The sequence below is a fragment of the Carassius gibelio genome, chromosome A21 (genome assembly GCF_023724105.1).
Source record: "Carassius gibelio isolate Cgi1373 ecotype wild population from Czech Republic chromosome A21, carGib1.2-hapl.c, whole genome shotgun sequence".
Lineage (NCBI taxonomy): Eukaryota > Metazoa > Chordata > Actinopteri > Cypriniformes > Cyprinidae > Carassius > Carassius gibelio.
Window position 1 is genome coordinate 8,348,755 of NC_068391.1, and position 18,710 is coordinate 8,367,464.

At 35.2% G+C, this 18,710-nt stretch overlaps 1 long non-coding RNA gene across 1 annotated transcript in view; it reads right to left on the reverse strand.

Moving 5' to 3' along the window:
• Positions 1–16,744: 16,744 nt before the first annotated feature.
• Positions 16,745–18,710, reverse strand: part of LOC127941533 (uncharacterized) — a 66,035-nt gene continuing 64,069 nt past the window's right edge. Inside the window, exons 2-3 of the long non-coding RNA XR_008149100.1 lie at positions 18,111–18,283; positions 16,745–17,038 (exon numbers count right to left, since the gene is read on the reverse strand). This is a non-coding gene — a long non-coding RNA (uncharacterized LOC127941533). The remainder of the gene's footprint in view (positions 17,039–18,110; positions 18,284–18,710) is intronic.

Sequence of the window (18,710 nt, forward strand, 5' to 3'; positions counted from 1 at the left end):
CATGTGAAGAAGTCGTGCCGGGCCCCTGCTGATTTGTTCGATGTACACATTCCAACTGTAAATCACACACAGGCACTTAAAGCCATTATGATGTATAATTGCTTTGCACTCTCTAATCCTCAATCGCTAATCAATGGTGTCATTCTCCAAGATGCCCCATGCTGTTCTCATGGCAACCCGGCGGCCGATCCTTTACAGACATGGCACTGACACAAATCCTGCACAAATTATTTAAACATTATAGATACAGAAAATAGCAATTGACAGTGGAATTAATGCAATGAACACAAGTACACATTTGTATATACACACTGAGTGATTATATGATGCCAGTGTGTCCTAATGGTATCTTATTTTGTTATGGTTTTGCTGCTTTGGAATGTTTCTGATTCTGAATGAGAACTCAGAAGCAAAATTAAAAATAAAAACTTATTTTACACTTTAAACGAGTACGCAGAAATCACATCTGAAATATGTTAAATTAACATCAAACATTAAGAAGAACAGATTAATTGATTATTTTTAAGTACAATAAAAAACTTCTAATTGAATCATAATTTTAAACTTAATTAAACAAAAAGTAATTAATATATATTCTTAAAAATATCCTGTCCTGCAACGTTTTGATGTAAAATGCTGTATTGCTCGGATAAAAACACTCAAAACAAATTGTAGTGGGGAAAAAAAAACATATTCAGCAAACCTCTGTGTAAACTGCAACAACTTCTAGCCATGTTTCCATCTACCTGTTTTTATGTGCATTTTGGATTATTGCATTAAAAAAAAATGCTGGATGGAAACACCAAGATGCACAGAAATTCTAAAAATGTGCATAAAAAAAGGAAACTAAACTTGTTATCCGATATGAAAGAATGTGCATAAACTACAATCTAGAAACATTTACCAAATAAATTATAATATATGCAACTAAAAAGTCATGTGGACTTTGCGCTATGAGACAAGATACCTTGTCTAGCAGCAGACCAATCTCATTCAGAGCATTTTTATGTTGTTTTGGTCATTCTGAAATTCCTGAAGAAAGTTTGTCATCAAAGTTTTTCTGTATAATTACTGTCTTACATGACTGCGATCCACTAAAACACAGTCTCTGCCAGGTGCACCATAGAAAGAAGTCTGGTTTATCTCAGCTCAGCCAATAAAACAGAATGCTACTAATCCAGAAAGCCCCCTGCTGTTACACTAATTGAGTTCGATACGCAGTGAGTGTAACCATCCCTCTCTTTCTCCATCTCCTTCTGTCCCATTTATTTCTTCTCACTCTCACTGTTGTCCTTTTTTATGTGTATGCTTTTAGGTTGTCTTTCAAAGTTTGTCTTTCTTAAAGTGGTTATGTGACATCGCTAAAAAAAAATATTTATTTGGTGTAATGAAATGTGTATATGCTTTTTAAAGTAAAAAAAAAAAACATTATTTTCCACATACTGTACATGATTGTTTCTCCTCTATGCCCTTCTTTCTGAAATGCGTAGCATTTTACAAAGCTCATCATTCTGAAAAGCAACGTGTGCTCTGATTGGCCACCTATCCAGTGCAATTTGATTGGCTGAATACCTCAAGCGTATGATGGAAATGGTACGCCCCTTACCATACTGTGATGCCTTGAAGATGCGATTAATAAAAAACAATAAAACTCATTACATAATTACATAATTATTGATTATACTGACTTTTACTGTTTTTTTATGCATCGTGCTGCGTAAACATAAAACCATGTCTGCATTTGTGATCAGAGAAATGACAAACAACTAGTGCTACGCTGCACTGCTCAAAACTTGCATTTGAATGGTCAGTGGCAAATCTTTTAAATATGAAAACTTACTTACAGGCTATGACTGAGCAATATTTGTCAAAACACCAGCATTGTAGCCTACTCTACCAGGGAACAGTCCTTGTCCTCTGTAAAATGCATTGTACAAATCAGAATATCTGGTTTTAACTGTTCTGGAACAGTGTTGCAAATACAATTTAACCACTGATTTCTAGTTGTGTTCTCTTTTGGAAAGCCAGAAAAAAGAAGTTTCGCTTTCACAACGAAACACACAGTGTCTCCACCACATGGCGGCGGCAGAAGTGACAGCGACAGCGGCAGTTACTCCTTCTTTCTTTGCATGAACATTTGGGCGATTATTGTGAGATCAGGTTGCGTAGACATGTGGGGGGCATGCTTAAACGAGGCATTTTATGAGGGTGTGGAAGAGTGTTAACTTTTATAAAGAAGATCTCTTTGGGTTTGAGACTTTAGTCTTTGCACCTGTAGGGATCCTATCTATTCATGAACAGCTTGTAACACTCCACAGAAAAATCGCATGCTATGACCCCTTTAAAGAATTGGAAATAATAAAAAAAATATATGATTTTTGTAATATTTAGCTCATATGGGTGCTTTGTTATGCAGAATAAAAGTAGCTATAACAAGTAGCTACATAAGGAATTCAACAGCTGTTTGACTTCGGCAGTCCTCATGTTGTGTTCCTGAAAATGCTAGTTAATGTTATTGGGTTGCACTAAAACCTAATTACTGACTTTTTCCACATAACAACCTAACGATGTATTTATTTATTTATTTATTGATGATTTTTTTTTAACACTTGTAGGAGTTCCTGATCAGAAAAAAATGACCAGCCTACAAAAAAATTACTTATATATTTCCTGTTATGCTGTAATATTTCCAAATTTTGGACTTTTTATCAATTTATGCCTCATTGATCTGAGCTTATGTACCTCAGTTTGTGAGTGAACATTGTCAAAAATATCTGCAAATAATGTTGTTGCTTTTTTCACTCAAAACCCAAGATTCATATACTTAAATCAAAGAGGCCTACAACCAAGCAGCTCCAAAAAGAAATAAAAGCCTGCTGAGCGAGATAAAACAAGTTAACAAAGATTGAATTTAAGGTTTGTACCAGTGTTAATTTTGACACGAAATTTTAATTTAGTTTTAGTCTTAGTCTTTTGACTATAATTCTTTTTAGTTTTAGTCAAGTTTTAGTCATCTGATTTGTTTTAATTTTAGTCTTATTTTAGTCGACTAAAATTGCTTGGTATTTTAGTCGACTAAAATAAGACTAAAATCAATAACAGATTTACTAGACAATTTTTTACAGCTGGTATAGGAAACAAACTTAACCAAAATATATAAAACACAAATTCAACTTTATTTCAACACAACTGTGTCTTTATTTCGATTCAAAAGCTTTTATGCAGCAACAAACACTGTCATGATAATGTAAACAATAACTAGCTGCCAATTGACCATCAATAAAAGAAAAATAACGTTAGGTCCAGGACCTTAAAGCTTACAGCTGAGCTGAACAATAAGTGCATACATTTAAAGTAAATATTTAATAAGTTGGCAGCTAGGTGGATAAAAAAAGTAACAAGATTTTATAAGGTATTCATTTGTCTAGCAATATTGTATGTTTTAAATACTACAATATTGCTAGATTTGTATGTATAATGATAGGATGTGAACATTCATGTTTCACATGACTAATATAGAAATATTTGTGATATTGTCAACAAGTAGAACATTATAAAATATACTAAACATTAGTATTAATCAAATGTATTTATCATGATATTACGTATTAGTATTGTGCTCTCATCTAATTTGAAGAAGGGGCTATTTTACAGTACTTTTCAGTTCGTAATATTTAATGCTACAACATCTACGCACTGCACTGTTCCAATTTTACTTAGCTCAATAAACAAAAGAACATCGTTGTGAAATTACATTTGAGAAAATGTCCAGGTGGCTCGTCTGTAAATGTCTTTTCAAATTGGTTGTGTTCTTGCCACGAATGAGCGCTCCGCGTGCTTTACACTTTGTTTTGTTTTGTTCGTCGTCAAACGTGAAGTGAGCTGTGGACATTTTGTCGCTCTTTTAGACATCACCTCTTCGAATGCCGACTTCCCGGGAGCTCATTTAAAAACTGAAAACCTTTGCTTCACGTCTCAATAAGTCAGGCCCGGATTGGTTCTCTTCTCTCATGCAGTCTGTTCTGTTTTGCCGGTTCTTTTGCTCATTCCTCGCATCTCTCCCGTCTGCTCATTTGATTTTCGTCACAGTCTATTTTCGTCTTGTCCTTTATTCGTTGACGATAATGTCAATCAATTTAGTCATAGTTTTAGTCTCCATCAGTGCCTTCTATTTTAGTTTTTGTTTCGTTTTCGTCCGCAAAAATATATTCGTGACGAAAATAATGACGAAAATATTTAGTCAACGAAATTAACACTGGTTTGTACTTGTAGCATACAATTTTTTTGCAGCAGTTTAAAAATTTGCATTTGCTATGTGTAATTTATGGTGCAGAAAAAAACATGAAACCCTCTTCAAATAATATTAACCACAGTTCTTATTGTACTCATAAACCGAAACCCTCTAGTCTAAAAATCAATAGCAAATTGCAAAACATTTGAAGATGCAAATCTTCAATGTTAATATATTAAACAAAAATGCTAATAATCTGTTCTGTTTTAGTTTTATATAAACTGTCAAGCAAGTTTTCAAAGCATCCATAAGCATTATTGTAGCTAATGATTCACAACAAGGTCCAAGTTGGCATTTTTCTTTGGTTCATGTAAGCTCTCTATGTTCCTTTATCAAGAGGAAAAGAGATGTAGTGAGAGAATGAGAGCGAGAGAGCAGGTGCGCATTAGTGCGAAACCCAAAACCTGCCCACTTCTCCCAATTAAACGCTTGATGGTCATTATGCATTCAGGTGATTAGAACCTTCACACTTGAATCTGGTATTCGTGTTCCCTCATATTCTCTGCTTTCCCCACATGCATATTAATCACCGGATTTAAATCATGAGACCTGATTTGTCTCTAATGGACTGTACAATGCATCTGTCATTATTTATGTTATTTCCTTCCTCCCCTCCTCCTCTTTCCTTCCCGCGTTCGTTTTGGCAGGTAGTGAGCTGACACAGGAGTGTGTAATTAACTCAGTGAGGCTGTAAAAAGCAGTGTGATCTGTCACCAGCCGGGCCCTGTCAGTGTAACACAGCTTTACACCACCTGACTGCTTCTCATTAGGAGAAATGTGTGTGTGTGTGTGTAAATGATTTAGCAGCCTGATCCGTGCATCTCTACACTAACACACCCTTAAACCTCCTCTTCTTTCATTTCAGTAAAGGGACACCTCATCTGTAGTCCGAGGTACGATTGGCCTTCACATGATGATACCCATTAGCTAACATGAGAGACATCAGAGCACATAATTCATGCATTACATGCGACTGGCTTAAAGGGAAAGTAAAAAAAAAAAGACTAGAAAAGAAAGTTCTGCCATAATTTATTCTCCCACATCTCACTATGAAAATGTATGACTATCTTTTTTCTGTAAAGCAAATATTTTGAATAATATAATAGTCACTCTTTTCTGTGCAATTACCATGAATGTGAACCAAAGCTTTCAAGCTTCAAATAGGACACAAAAGTGGTGCATAGGACTTCAAGTCTTCAGAAGCCATACGATCAGCCAGAATTCGGCATTAAATTATAAACTTCATTACCACTGAGCTCTTAATCTCTGTGACCACTCAGTGCATTCAAAAACTGAATCAGTTCAATTCATGAACTAATAATTTTTAGTAACAAAAGTTTAGCAGTAGAAAATAAAATATCTATAAAATAAAAACTATACTGAATCTATAGTAAACTGTATCTATTAAAATCATCTTTTAAACTGCATTGAAGAACAATTGGTGTAGAAACTATTTTCACTCAGAAAACAGTTACAATGAAAACACAAGTAACAATTGCATTAAATGTGAAATAGAAAAACTTAAATATTTGTAATATTTTAGTCGTCATTGTTTTATCTATAACTTTGAATCATTATTATATACAATATAACAAAAATATAAATGTAAAGCAGATTTGAAATTGGTTCAAACTGATTTTGAAACATTAAAACAATATTATAGATAGAATTTATTTTCATGAATAACACTACAATTTCTAAAAATGAATCACACAAAGTATTCGTATGTCTTCAGAAGACATGGAATACAGCGCAGAAGTAATTTGTCTCACTTTTATGATGCTTTTGTTATTATGACAGCCTAAAAAGTAAAAGAGTAAAGAGGACATTCTTCAGAATGTTTTATGTAGCTTGTTTGCAATGACAGAGAGTGAGGAAATGATGACAGAATTTTTATTTTTGAGAGCACTGTCCCTTTAAAGGGCAAATTGGATGTCCGTTTTCCACAAGTTTGTATAATTCTTTAGGGTCTTCATGAAATGTCGGCAACATACTTTGGATACAATTCCTCAATAGTCATGCAAAACAACTCCCTTTCACCATGTCAAAAACAGCTCTGTTCACAGTGGCCCATTTTGGTGCATGTCTCTTTAAATGCTAATGAGCTCTGCTCAACCTGCCCCTCTCTTCCATAGTAAAGGAAAGGCGATTTGCAAATAATAAAAAAAAAGTATATAAAGTTTGAGACTTCTTTTTGGAGGTGCAGCTGGATCCATCTATGAGTTTTACCTTTTTAGCAAAACCTGCCTTGAATTGTCCCTTCAGCAAACAGTCTGGAGTAAAATGATTTGCACAGACATAAACAAATGTAGGTGCCTTAGGTGACATGTTACCATGAAAAGCAAAACGTATCCAATGTGTCCCCAGTGGCTCTGATGTCAGGAAAAAATTAAGACTCTTATATTCACAAGATTTTTTTTGTTAGTTTTTTTGATTTTTGAACAAGGGAAAAAAAAAAGATCTGACTGGGGTAAGCTCCGGTTTCATGTGGACGTAGCCTGAGACTGTTTAGGTTTTTTTGGGGATAAAAAAAAGGTGAACGGATTTTTATCATTATAGGGGTCCACATACTAAGATGTAAACTTTTACACCATGTAAAAGTGTATTTTGTGTCCAATGTCCATTTTAAACCTCCATTTCTTTAATTTGACCAGCAATAGACTCCTATCCACAGTTGCGAGTGATTTTTGCATAATGACACCTATTAGCTATAATGTGAGAGACATCCGAGCACATAATTCATGCATTACATGTGACCGGCTTAAAGCTACTTATGCCTGACTAATATAGAGAAAGAAAGATCTTGTGTTTTTCATTTCATACTCAGAACTGGATCTGCAGTAAATTACATAACCTATCCTCACACAGAGAAGGAAATGGAGAGAGGGGAAAAGGGAGGAAAGGAAAAAAAGAGAAAGAGCACCAGAGAATACTGCTGAGACCACATTTAGTGATGCTGAAAGTCTAATTACAATGGGCAGCTGTTCGTAATAGGGTTTATACAACAGCATGCTGAGTACAGGTAGAGAGGTCAGGCTCTCCACTCCTCTTGAGAACACCAATGAGGAACAGACCGCATAGTGGGATGTAGATCCCAATGTAGAACAACAGTTTCTCTCACTTTTACAAACATCTACATGCAGGGGGTGATAGTCTGGTAAGGGGGTTAGGGGTTTGGCTTGGTGGGGTGGAGAGTACAGGTTTGATATCCGGAAGGAGCAACTCATAAACTGCAGTTGGAGTTATTGGAATGTTCTATCACCATTGTACTTTTGGCCCAGATGGCTCCAATGGGATTGTGCCTGCAATTAGTGAACTGTAAACTGCAATGCTATAAAAGTGTGCACTTAATGGCATGTTGTCACATGGGAGGTTGTCCAAAGAACTTCATCTCAGTAACTATAACGTTCGTAATCGAAGAACTAATAAAATATACATATTTTCTCTAGCAAAAAGATTTTGTAAGGTGACAACATGTGACCAAACATGCCCCACTGACACAGGTCGACATGTTAAATTATCCTTTATTTCCTGGAGAACAGCAGAAATTCCAGAAAATGCTCTCTCTATTTTTTTTTATAAAATAATATATTAAAATACATTATTATGCATATTTACAAATGTGTATAAACTATTTTACTATTTATTTATATGCATATTCCAAAATGTTCATTAAAACTAATTGAAGATGTATGTATATAAAACAATAAATACACTTAATAAGCTAAACTTTTATATAATATTAGATATATTTCTATCTATCTATCTATCTATCTATCTATCTATCTATAGTGTATGCATATTATTTATATGTTAGAATTATAATAACATAATGTTTAATGTAATATAATGATATAATAGAAATATAATTATATAAATTTGAGAAAATGAATGTATATGAATATATTTTACTGATATAATATAATGTTATATACTGTACATACACATATACTGTACACACACACACACAGAGAGAGAGAGACACATTCACATTTTAGATAATTGCTATATTAATACAATTAAATATTATATCATGCATTATATTCACTCTCACTGGTGAAACTAAACAAACACACTGGTGTAACTTGCACATGTCTCACACTTGTGAGTCTCACTTTAATCTCTTAAGGACCATGCTTCAATTCATACAAGCTCGAGGTGAAATTATTAGGTTTGGGAGTCTGCCATTTAATCCACAAGTGAACCAAACCACACGCTAACATGTTCAGATCACACCAGCTGTTGTACTTTGAAGAATTCTACCCAGCGGTCTCCCACAGCTGGCCGATCGAATTATGGCTCGACAGAACGAGACAAGCTAAGCATCCTGAGATGGTCCCCAGTCAGCGTGTGCTTGGATTAATATGCATGAAAACTGAAACACATATACTCAATAATCATTTAAGCACCAGACTAGGTTTGAAACAGCCAAATCCACATGAATTCATGCATGTCACGGACAAAGAAAATCTCTCCACCGGGTTTTTATTTTTGGCCCCTGTGAAAAAAAAAAAATGAGGAGTTGACAATATTTTCCCCATTACCACTGCAGGGGTCTTTTCATATGCTTCCTTAAAGGTGTACAGATGTATTTCAGGATGAAATAGGCTTAAGTAGAGGAGTCTCAGATTGACGTCAGGGTTAAAGATGTCACATTATGCTGGTTAAAACTGCTAAGGTCTTTTTGAGCTTCATATATCTACATTTCAAGGTAAATTCCTCTTGGGCTATCAAGTTCAGATTTCCCTTTCAAGTTAGGCACTAAAGGCAGATTCTACCTGTGATGGAAATTTGTATGATCTGTCCCTTCAACATCTCTGTAATGCATGTGTGTGTGTGTGTGTGTGTGTGTGTGTGTGTGTGTGTGTGTGTGTGTGTGTGTGTATATATATATATATATATATATATATATATATATAATGAGATACAATAATCTGTAACAGCAATCAATAGTTTCAAGGTCTATTCACACAAGGATAGGCATGGTAAACATAACATATTCATTAAATCTTTTATTTTCTTTAGACACATAACATTTTATTCAAGTATCTTAACATTTTTAAGTCAATGACAAATGTTTGTCATAGTCTGTGTGAATATTTTAGTGTAAAATTCTTTGCTATTATTTTGTACTCTTCTGTCATTTATTCAGATTATATTTCTATAATACATTCTTTTTCACCCTTTACTCGAGCATTCTGTTCTAGCCATCTACTATCTACTAATCCATACAATTATTTCCCAAACATAATGAGAACATTTAAGCGAAGAGGGCTTTGGATTTGCATGGTTCTTAATTGAAATGAGATTTGCTGAGGTCTTGGAAAAAGCAAGCCCATCACAGACTGTTAATTTTTTTAGAGCACAGGGACCAATGCTTGACAAACAAACACACACACATACAGAAACATACACTTTTTTATTTATTTTTTCTCAGAGAAGGCATCACAGAGCTGGCCTTGAAGGCCTTAGCTGCATGCAGCACAGATAGCAATATAATCACACAAGCAATATATCATTTCGGAGAACTAGATTTTTACATTTTCTGAATAAAAACTCACTGCCATGATAGTCTTCTTTGGATGGTTGCCAGAATGTCGCTTTGCAATCCAGAAGTCTTTTAAATGGTATTAACATATTTCTGTGCAGTTGCTATGGTGTTGTGGGCGGTCGCCAGTGTGTTGCTATGCAGTCTTCTGAGTGGATTAAAGGGATAATTCACCAAAAAAAGACAATTCTGGCATCATTTATTTACTCTCATGTCATTCCAAATGGATGATTGTCAATGCATTGCTATGCAGTCTCCTAAATGTTTTAGTTAATTTCCATGTGTCCTACAGTATGCAATCGTTAAGTTTTGTGCTTTGAGTGCATTGTTATGCAGTTTTCACATGGTTGTCTGGATGGCTGCGCACTGGCCCAGATAATAGTAATCAAGACATTAAATGTGGCTCCTTCAGTTTCTATGGGAATTTGTTTTACCATTTTTATCTGCCAGACAAAAACAATTTGGAAGATGTTAGATTGCTTATAAAAATAAATACATACTGTACCTCTCCTGAACTTTCTGTCTGAATAGCAGAAACCATGCAGTATGAATAAAGTTTAGTACTTAGTTGTTCATATGCATTGGCAAGCTCTGCTCTTATAAAAGTACCAAATTGAGTAAAAAAAAAAAACAGGGAGAGGTTGGCACATTGTGGCAACAGAAAGAATTTGACAGTTTAAAAAAACACCTGGTGGAGAGGGAACAAAATGAGACTGGAATGACAAAATAAAACAATGACAACTGTATGTTAGAAAATAAACCCTGAGTAACAAGTCAAACACACACTCACACATATAAAAATATATATCTTTTCCCCTTACCATCAACCCTTATCTCTGTTTGAAAACACACACACACACACACATCTTTGTCCATTCACATGCATTTTCGGTTTATTAGCTTTGTCCGCGGTGGTGCATTAGGCAGCGCTTCGGCCGTGAAGCACTGCGTGAGGCTCAGCCAGCTCCCCGGGGATCTTTCTATTTACTGATACTATCGGTAAAGAGCTCTGCAGAGGACACAACCTCCACAACCATCCTGCTTACAGATGCCTGGTCACGCCACAAAGATAGACTTCTTCACTTCTCCTGCTTCTGGACTAACGCTGCCTCTCTTTTTTGGGCCTGACGCAAGCAAGCACAGACAGCCTGACTGACAATGAGGCAAACATTACACGAGACAGTAGCTACCTCTGCTGCCTGACTCGATTGTATTGAATGTGACAGTGATGGGGTTCCGAAGAGAAGCTAGGACCACGGCGGATGTCGTTCTGAGTCGTGAGAACTTGCAAGTATCAGTCTGCTAATAAAGAAAAACACATGCACCTACACACAGTACCAAGGACACCCAAGCTCAGGAATTCGCCCTTCAAGCACGTTTCATGCTGAAGTTAATCACAGGGAAAGCGACTCTGGGGGTTTTGTTCAACAGCCTGTTCCTTCATCTCCGCTTGAGCTGGAATCATTAAACACATCCACTGGACAGTGAGGAGAACACACATGGCTTGTTTGTCAATTTCAGAGGGAACAGAGGCAAATCTGAGCTTAATGAAGAGAGGCTCACAGCGAGCCTTTGAAGTCACTAAGCCGGCAAGGCACTAGCAAACACTTCATTGTATGAGTTGTATGAGGTCGACTTAAGTAGAGCATCTCTTCTCGATGATGAAGAGAATTCTCTCAAAGCTCATGAAAGGAAAGTGGTGGTAATACTTCTACAGAATGCGTTTGAGTATTAACAAAAAGGTGGAGGGAGAGAAAGAATGAATGGAGAAAAGAGAGGGTAAAAAAAGGAAAGGGTAGATGGAAAAAAGACATATAATGATTTTACATAAACATGTGCGGTGTTGTTCCTTCCCTGCTGAAAAGATCAGAACAAAACTGCAGACAGATCAATTTATTTAAATAATTTAAAAACTAATTATTTATATAGTTATACTAGAGGGCTGCTGAAAGCTTAAAATGGTTGATGAATGTTCTAAGGTGTGCAATTATTTTCCAGGAAATGCAAAGCTATATTAGTTCCATGTCACTTCGCCAAATTATTTCTGTAATTGCAATAGTAAATAGTTCATCGTTGATCCAGCTCAGTTCGGTTCTTATCCATTGGTTTCTGTGTACTTGAGTCTATAATATTGCCAAATTGTTCTAACTAAGCAAGCCCAAAGGTAACAGTGGCAAGGAACCCAAATTCCATCGGTGAAAAAAATGGAGAGAAAAAAATTACTTTGGGAGAAATCAAGCTCCATCAGGTAGCCAGTTCTCGTTATCGTTGGAAAGCAGCTGAAAAGCTACGTAATATTTCTCAGTTGTGAGTTGCTAACATCACTGTTCTTGAAGCAGTTAAGCTTACAGTTTCACTATTAGAAGAGATATTGCTCTTGAACACTATTGAGAGACACACAGACTATGGTAATTCACACATGCTCCAGACAGCTACAATTAATCTCTTTCTCATTCATAACTGCATAGGACTGCACTAAGAACTCCATTACCAGTGGCTCAAACCTCCTGTACTACAGAAATGCTCTAAAATGGTGTTCCTGAAATAGCAATAGCAGTAGCTAATACTGGTAAAAAAAAAAAAAAATTATAATAATAAAACATAAGTGTATAGCCTGAATGCACTGTACGTTGCTTAGGATAAAAGTGTCTGCTAAATGCATAAATGTAAATGTAATGTAAGCAACAGAGGCTTGAGATGAGATACGTAGGAAATTAGTCCTACACTCAAGAACGTTTTAAGGGCAAAACCTGACAAATGTCTAAAAATACATCATCTGAACAATATCTTGAGGTGAGGTAACAGTAGTATAAGAGTGGAATAATTGACTCTGGGCCATTGAATTATTTGAAAAATAATGCTCTGCTTCGAGTCATGCCCACATTATTTATTACCTCAGGTGTGCTTTATTTTTCTAATAATTCAACAGCCTTTGTCAGTTTTTCCACACACACATACAGTATGTGTGAATTTGTTTTTTGAAAGTGATTCTAATAATATTTTCCCATGTCGTTGTAGTAGGGGTTGTATACATAAATAAAATATATAATATATTATTATAAATAAATATTATATTATATTAGACATAATAAATATATAAATAAATAAATAAATAAATAGAAATAAAGACTACACCAATCAAATGCTTTTTAGAATAGTCCCTACAATGCTCATCACACCAATTGTCCAATCAGATGCTTTTCAGAATGTCCCTCCCTCTAATACCATAAAATACCATTTAATTAAATTACACTCTCATTTATATTCATATGCACATTAACAGCCAAACAGTTAAGCATTATATAATGTATCTTAATGACCTATTAATGAAAACGTCTAGCTCTATAAGAAAAAAATCCCTGTCGAATGAACCACATTGATTGAAGTTTGTGGCTTAGAGTTAGCCATTTCTAGGCTCTTTGTGGTGTGAAATGATTTGACCTGTGATGTCCCCCTCTTTCATTCTCCTGTCAGACAGCCAAAAGGTGCTGTCACCTCTTCAACTAGACAAGAGAGAACCACTTAGAGTCAACAAATGAAAAGAGATGTAACAGGCAAAGAGAAATCCATACATGGCTTCAGGCTATGTTTTTATACATTTATGTATTCTACCTCACTCCCCCTCTTCTTTAGAATGTATTCTTCTCACAAAAAGCATATAAAAAGTCTGATGGAGAAGGAATGCCAAGCCACACTGGTTGAAGTGTAGTGTGGGATTTCTTGCGCCTGGGGACAGCCGTGTATGAAGGTTAAAAATGCAGAGCCGAGATTCGAAACAAGGTCAGGGGGAGTGTGAACAGGGAGAGCTTGAGGGCAACAGAGGATGAAGGATAGAGACACATATGGAATGATGTAGGAGAGTTTCAGACTAAATGAACCTGGGTGAGGGACTGGTGAGGGGTGGGTGGTTTTACGATAGAATCGATTCTGTGGTTGTTAAGGGTTTCGTTCACCAGCTCATGACCAGAAACAGGGTTATTATGTACTGTGTATTAGTCAACCTATACACTGCAGTACATGCTCATGTAATCTATCTATCTTACATGTTGAAAATTGTAGTCAGTAATGTTATCAAGATTACTCATTTAAGGTTAAATATTCAGTCTACTTTTGGGTTACGTTTGACAAAACTTATTTATAGATTTAAATGGGATTACTGTTATAAGAAAGCTAAATAAAATGTATGATGAAAATGAGTTGTGAGTGCAAATGAGTTGTTAAATTATTGAAATGTTAACTTTAAATTGCAAATTTACATTTATTCATTGTAAAGCCAGTGAAACGGTATGAAACATCACTTCTCAACCATTCATTTAACCATGCATATGTCTATCTGTCTCTCTTGTTCTAGGCATTATCCTAATGTAGCATGCAGTTTAGGTACTTTGACTACCCCCCTACAGGGCTGAGCGTATCACCAGACTGACATCTCCAGGGGGTCATTCTGAAGCATCACATTTGTTCTACTTTTTATTCCGAAACAGAATTCTCTTATTCAAGCAGCCAGCTGTGCTACATGGAGTCTTGCTCACTCTCTCTCACACACTGCAGTAAAGTGCAGTTCCGAGCAGCTATGGACTGCCGGAGGGTCTGGTGCAATTAATTAGCTTCCGTTTATTGATATATGGTTTCCTCTTGAGAGAAAACAATGCATTCATCTCTCCTCCCTCACATCTCTTTCGATTTCGCTCTCTTTTTGCTATCTCACTTTCTCTCGTGCACACTCGCATACACAGGCGTGCAGGATAAGGACCAGGCGTTTGAAATCGCTTTTCTTCACAAAGCAGGTGAAACATGCATTTATTCTGAAACAACAGCCATTGTTCTGTTATTGACCACTTACCCAGCAAAGAGCTTAGACCGCCATTGCTGAGCAACTGCTAAAGCAAAATGGCAACTGTGAAATTTTATGAACCATATTTATAGAGCCCTTCTACATTACAGATGTAAAGTTAACATGAACTCACAATGCAACCTATTTTCTTAATGCATGCTCCTGGTTTTACTAGATTCTTCTTGTATTGACTAATGAACTACCTAATGCTACTACCTGAACTACGCAGTAGCAATTGTGTGAGCAATAGACCAAATGTTAGGCAGTTATCAAATGTTACAAATGTTACATTACAAAAATAAAATAGATTGTGAATAATGTACAACATTAAAGGCACATTATACAATGTATGGGTCTATAAATGTCTAAAGAGCCCAATATTTAGCTTTGACCTTAAGTTCACATATTCTATGTACAGGACGATGCTTGATTTCTGTATTTGGAATGATAGGTGAGGAAAACAACAGGACAAAGAGATAGAACCTCTGTCAATCAATATCAATAACCATTCAACAATGCTCAGGCGCAAAGCATTGCATTGCCTGGCCATCATTTAAAAATCAATGTGGAGAGTGCATCAGGCTCTCGTGAGAAGTCTCTTATTACATTGTTCTTCCCGTCTCAGGAGGGACGCGTCTCTCTAACCCAATCCTTACAAACATTCATCTTCTCTCCCGCTGGCATTATGATGTCATTACATTCCACAGAGGTCACGCTAAGGCCAGGTCCAATGACTGCTTTCATTGACCAGGACGCTCTTCAGGTCGTCACCAAAACATTAGTGAGCTGTTGACCCCTGACCCATCCTTCTCAGAACAACAGGCAATCGGCCTTTGACTGTTTACATACACCCCCACTGGGAAGGGAAAAAAGGTAATTTACTGCTGTATGGACAAGTGCCAGTTCTTTTTTCCCATCCTTTTTTAATTAACTATTGCATGTGGAGCGGTTTATAATTAATTCACTTCATCAAGTGCAAAGCTGTGAAAAACATATTGTTCATACAAGCACACTCTAGGCCACATGGTTTTAATAGACATAAAGGTTTGCTGAAAGAAATGTCAGGGATATTTTCATAAGAGGTGAAAAGAGAGAGATAGAGAGACGGGAGAGAGAGAGTGACAGAGTACGAAGGGGATGAAACGGTAAGAGCAAGCAAAGAGTGGGAGGGGAAGTCCATGCAAATTGGCGGTAATGCAGTCGTAAGCTTGTGCTGGCTTATCACTGGTGCATGTCCAATTTTCAGACTCAAAGCGAAACGCAGAAAAGATGATTTCCTGTTTGTTTTACAGCTTCATACTGTTAAAATATTTATTGCCCATTCACAGTGAGAGCACAAAAACTAATTCATAGGCATGGTGTGTTCACATAATTTAATGCCTAATAGTGATTAAAATAATTAACATGCTGATTTCGTAAAAACATATTTTGTTGAAAATTTTATCTAAATAATCAAAAACATGTTTTTCTAAATTGCTCCTTAAAATTATTTTGCTAATTTATTTTAATTCCCATGATAACCTATGAAATCAATATAGTGCTTACATTTGCCAGGTTTGGTTTGATTAAAACAAACTCTGGTGCCATTACTCTGTTAGTGTGAACACCATCATCTGAACTTTGGTGTGCATCAAACAAGCAGACCCCACGTCCAGCCGAACTCTGGCGCAGTTCTATTGATATATGAACACAACATGGACCAAAGACATCAACACTAACCAAATTTGGACTCGATGTTGCAAGATTCGACTTAAAGGACAAATGCAGAAACCTATCTGGTTCTTCTCATCATTGATGCTATGTTGTCCATTAAAGTTCGGTAAAAGCATCTAAACCACCGTTTCCTTAAAGCAGATCTCCATGTGTGCAGAAGAAGAATTTCTGGCAATGTTTTGACTCCTTTACATATTTTATAATCTTTGTGTGTTATAATCTGGTAAAATACCACCATATTTACACTGTTTTGAATGCTCAGTAAGTCAAATTGTGACCATCCATTTGCATTTTGTTTTGTATATGAGTTTACAGTCGGTTTACTATTTTTGCATTTCACAGAAGAAGAAAAAAGTCATTTTGATGAGTCAATAATGAAATAATTTTTAATTTTGGGTGTACTGTAACTTTAAGACATGATTCATAAAATCTATAACCTTGGGTTTACAGGCATGTTGTGATGGTATCAAGGACTGTGCATTATCAACAGTTCCTTATATCAATTTAGCTCTCATCTTCTGCAGTGCATCCATCAATGATAGAAATAATGTTTGTCTTTACAAAACAGCAAACAAACAAGCGTAATCTCCCATCTCAACCAACACGAAAAATAAATAGAAATTGGCAGCTAAATCCATGACCAGCATCGCCTCTGTTGAAAGAAGGGATAAATATTAGTTTGGCAGTGGGAAATTGGCTGCATGAACCTTTTTAATAACTCTGGTTTTAAAGCCTAGTAAATTTGCTAAATTTGATAAATAAATGCCTGCAAACATACACAAAGATATATATAAAAAATTACAGACAAACACAAAGTAAGGTATAAGGATACACTATATTGATAAACCACTGCCAAATAAACCAAGTAGCACACACACATAAGAAGGTAATTTACAAGTAATACGAAGTCACATCATACAGTCAAGATAATGTTCTCATATTATCCTTATTTCTACAGAAACTACACATCCTCTAATAAATAGTTGCAGATGGTACTTTTATATATATATTTTTATTAATTAAAATTAAAAGGCTAATTAATGTAATTATATATATATATATATATATATATATATATATATATATATATATATATATATATATATATACATTATAATATGTTCATTTGGTGCTCAATTGTTATTTTTATACAATAATTAATAATGGTTCTTATTTTTATCAAGGTTGCTACTTAATATTTTTGTTGGAAATGTTGCTGTTTTTTTCTTTTCTTTTATAAATAGGACATTCTAAATAGCAGCATTTGTTTGAAACATAAATATTTTGTGATATTATAAATATATTTACTGTCACTTTTCATCAATTTAATGTGTCTTAATACAATTATTTTAATAATATTGCTTAACCCAAACTTTTAAATGGTATCGAATCACAGTTTTCAAAAAAAATATATATATATATTAAGCCACCCAAACATTGATAATAAAAATTTATGTTTCTTGAGTGCCAAATCATCATATTAAATTATATTATAAAAAAAATGTTTAACCAGTAAAACGTGACAAATTTTTTTTTTTTTTTTTTTTTTTTTTTTAACTCCACACCAAAAAACAAATCAAAATAACAAATATTATTAAGGGTATAATACATTTTCTATTTGGGGGATTTTTTTAATTCAATATGTTTACTTTTTAATTAGCCATTTAATTTTCTGGATCAGGATCGGACAAACTCATCTCCAAAAAGACACATCAATTCATTACCAGTCTCGACCTCGCAGGGAATCCAACGTTGCCTCTGTGTTTTGATGCGGCCGATAATTGCACAAGAGTTTCGAACCCCATCCCAATAAAGCTTTAATGGTCTGCTTGCTGCTCCATCATTACTTCAGAGAGAAGTGAAGGCCTAATAAGCTTGCATGCTTTACGCTGCCTTCCTTCAAAACAGATTACACACAAACACATCAGGGATCTAATGACTATTCACTTTTACTTGTTGAAAAAATATATTCATGTTGATCTAAAAAGCAGTAAAGTCTAATGCTGCATGATGAAGAGTGAGAAAAGAACATAATATACATATACTGTACAGATACTATATGAAAAATGTATATAAATATAAAGTAATATATAATTTATTGTGAGTGAATAAGTGATAAAAATTTTTGGTTGCACTTTATTTTACAGTACGTGTACTTCCATGTACTTATAGTGTACTTACAGTGTATTTATCTAAGAAAGTTCTGGTAATACAAGGTAACTACATGGGTTAGGGTTAGGTTTAGGGGTAGGTTCAGGGTTAGTACCTAGTAATTACATAGTTATTGTAATTACTATAATAAGTTCATAGTATGTACATGGGGA